The sequence below is a fragment of the Hordeum vulgare genome, chromosome 6H (assembly GCF_904849725.1).
Source record: "Hordeum vulgare subsp. vulgare chromosome 6H, MorexV3_pseudomolecules_assembly, whole genome shotgun sequence".
NCBI classification, from domain to species: domain Eukaryota; kingdom Viridiplantae; phylum Streptophyta; class Magnoliopsida; order Poales; family Poaceae; genus Hordeum; species Hordeum vulgare.
In genome coordinates this window covers 219209212-219212968 of record NC_058523.1, presented here as the reverse complement: position 1 = coordinate 219212968, position 3757 = coordinate 219209212, and the positions used below count along the sequence as shown (strand labels likewise).

Below are 3757 nucleotides of genomic sequence, written 5' to 3'. Positions count from 1 at the left end.
CCGTTATCAAGTGACAACACTTGCCTATGGTCAGGAAACCTTGACCATCTTTGATCAACGAGCTAGTCAACTAGAGGCTTACTAGGGACAGTGTTTCGTCTATGTATCCACACATGGACTGTGTTTCCAATCAATACAATTATAGCATGGATAATAAACGATTATCATGAACAAAGAAATATAATAATAACTAATTTATTATTGCCTCTAGGGCATATTTCGAACACCATTAGGACACGAGCTTGCACCACAAAGATTTAGAATTTTGAGGCAGTACGATCATCACATACATATTCAAACTGCGTACTTCTTTTAGGTATTGTTTGTTTTCAACTATTGTACAAGCTGAGGCCTATCAAACTGTATACATAGTTGCTTCTGAGAGCGCATACTTCTTTCAGGTATACTTCTTTCAGGTATTGATTGTTTTCAACTTCATACATAGTTCCAATTCATAACCATCCAATCAAAGCTATAATGTCGTGTGTATGTAAAAAGAAGGATTAATTCACTACCCACACAATAAGCTAACCCAAATGTCCAAGCAGAGAGACTGGCACAAGCCAGCTTATAGCATGAAGCACATGAGGCTACTAATTGCAAACCATACATTTAGGACATGAACTTAACAACAGAAAACTATGGAAATCAACAACCCTAGCTAATAATAAAAATTGAAACTGTATACCACCAAAGCGGATATGAACTGCTATTACTGATATGTGAAGTACAAGCACCATAAGTAGTTAAATCTAACACATAGTCATCTATCAACCAATAGCATGGAGCAACAAGAAATGAGGGAGAGTCGTGTTTATACCTGGGAGAACCTGCCGTCCTTGTAGTCCTTCCTGTTGAGGAACCAGTCCGGCACCTTGAACTAGCGCGGGTTGGCCACCACCGTCATCAGCTGATCCATCTCCTTCGAGGAAAGCTCTCCGACGATATCTGGGGAACCCCACATGACACAATACACGAATCAGCATACAACTTAACAACCAAGACGATATCTGGGGAGAAAGGGGGGCGGTTCCTCACCTAATGTTCATGTCGAAGATTGACCCAAGATTACATCGAGTTTGTACGGCACAACAATGCAACCAAAGTAACAAGTTCAACGAGGACATACTTCTGGATATAAAAAACAAAGCACAAATTAAGAAAGAAGAAGAAGCAGAGCATTGTTAAATTCCTCCATACTCTGCATTTTCATTCCCAACTCTCTCTAGAAGCAGCCGAAACGATCCACTAGTCGCACCCTCTGCTGGATACAACAATGCTCACCTACCTCTACCTGGAATAACATCACAAAACTTTTCTCAGAGCGTGCACTGGTAGTTAAGCAACAAAACCTAATGTCATTGGAAGGGAACATACCACATATCTAATAACTATATAACACGTCGAGCTAGAGACAGGCATCACACAAGAAGCAGAGCAGAGCTTGGAGTACAGAGCTGCGCAGAGCGAGAGAGACAATCTGACAATGATGGGGTTCGGCATGGTGTCCTTACTCAACGCGGTGTTCCGTCGGGCTTTCACCTCTGTCGGCCTCCGGCCCATCTTTGTCGCCGTCGACGCCAACACCACGCTCCACTTCTGGGCCCACCCCTCCCTCCTCTCCTCCTCCAACGACGATTAGCAGCGGCAGCGAGGGCGGCGGCCGGTGGCGATGCTGATCCACGGCTTCAGGCCAGAGCCGACATGGGAGTAGGCGGCGCAGGTGGGCCCTCTGTCCCGGCACTTCGACCTCGTCGTCCCCACGCTCCTCTTCTTCGGCGTGTCCGCCACGTGCGCCCCTGACTACTCCGACACGTTCCAGGCCGCCGCCATGGACAAGCTCCTCCTCGGCGGAGCCGTCGGCGGGGAGGGGCGGGTGGTGCACGTGGTGGGCACCAGCTAGGGCGGGATGGTGGCGTACCACCTGGCACGGGCGCTGCAACAGCAGCAGGGCGCGGGAGGGGCAGCCGGAGCCGGAGCAGGAGGACCGTGGATGGTGGGGAAGGTGGCGGTGTGCAGCTCGGACCTGGCCAAGGGCGCGGAGGACGATCGGGGGCTGGCGGCCAAGGGCGGCGTGGTGGACGTGGCGGAGCTGATGGTGCCAGCGGACACCAAGGCGCTATGGTGAGGATATGGGACAAGGAGATGGGGATGAGGGAGCACTGATCGGGAGGGGGCGGGTACGGGGAGGAGGTGGCGGCGGCGAGGAGATGGGGACGAAGTGTGCCATGGGGGGAGGGGTCGATGGGATCTCAGCTAGGTTTGGGCTGTGGGTGGGGTTGTCTTTTTTTCATTTTTTTCCTGTAGATACATGGATGGATGGATGTGAGATGGTGAGATAGATGGATGGATGGATGGGCGCCATGTCATCGATGCGTGGTAAGAGTTCTGATTGGTTTGAAAAATCAGTGATTTAAAATAGTTTCCAAGTATTAAAAATAGAGGAATTTCATGAATCATCTATAAAAAATAATTTGCAAAAGGGCATCACCTAAATTTTCACTATTGTTAGACCACATTTTATGGATAAGGACCAATTTGTATGCATTTCTCATATTTCTAGCTATTTTTAATCATTTTCCGTGTGGAAAAAATGCATCTTTTTGTGAAGAACCTACCAAATATTTGTTGCCAAATTGGACTTCATCAATATTCGAAAATACTAGTACATATTTAAGATACAATTGACCAAATGGTTGGGTGTCAAAAGTTTGTATCCACCTCTCCTTAAAAAGAAAACTTTATGTCGATTCAGCTGGAAGCAGGTCAAATTTGAACTATAACTGCCTCATAGTTTGCTATTTGTTTTTTAAAAAAACATTTCCATGTACAACAGTATATATTCCTTCATAGATATTTCAAAATATTTGCAAAAATCAAGCCCTAGCTACGAACGGTCATAACCGCTGTTTGGACCGCATTTCGTAATGGGCATGAAAAAAAAGAAATGGAGAACCTTCACATTGTGTCATCATATGTGATCAAGATACGAGGTAAAATAATAAAGTTTTAATATGGCAATTATTTTGAAAAGTGTTTTTAGAAATGGGCTATCATGTGTGAAGATTCATGGCTTTTCAAGCCTAATGATCAATCTTATGGCCACATTCATGGCATAGTTTGTTGAAATGATCTCATATTGTGCACAAGGGTGCGTATTGGAACGGCAAACAATGTTGCCTAAGAAAGTTTTCATTTTCTTTGGAAAAAAAATTCATTTTCCATTTTTCGAGTACCCAAAATGAGTTTTTTGTGAAGGACCTACCATATATTTGTTGCAAAATTGGACCAAATCATTTTTCTAACATACTAGGACATATTTAATGTACAATTTACCAAATGGTTGGGTGTTAAAGGTTTTTATCGACCTCTCATGAAAAAGACAATTTTTTATTGAATCAGCTCGAAGTGGGTCAAATTTGAACTGCAGCTAGATTATAGTTTGCTCTTTATTTTTCCCAAAAACTTGTAGGTGCACAAGTATCTATTTAATCATAGAAACAACAAAATATTTCCAAGATTCAACCACTAGGTAGGAACAGTCATACCCGCTGTTTTGACCGCATTTTGAAATGCCCATGAAAAATAAAAATAAAAATAAAAAATGAAAAACATTGCATTGTATCATTATATTTGAGGTAGGAATGGTCATACCCGCTATTTTGACCGCATTCTGAAATGCCCAGGAAAAATTCAAAAAAATAAAATAATATGAAAAACCATTGCATTGTATCATTATATGTGACAAAGTTACAAG

At 43.4% G+C, this 3757-nt stretch overlaps 1 pseudogene; it reads left to right on the top strand.

Annotated features, from left to right (window-relative positions):
* Positions 1-1489: 1489 nt before the first annotated feature.
* LOC123405319 lies at positions 1490-2128 on the top strand (annotated as a pseudogene).
* Positions 2129-3757: the final 1629 nt, after the last annotated feature.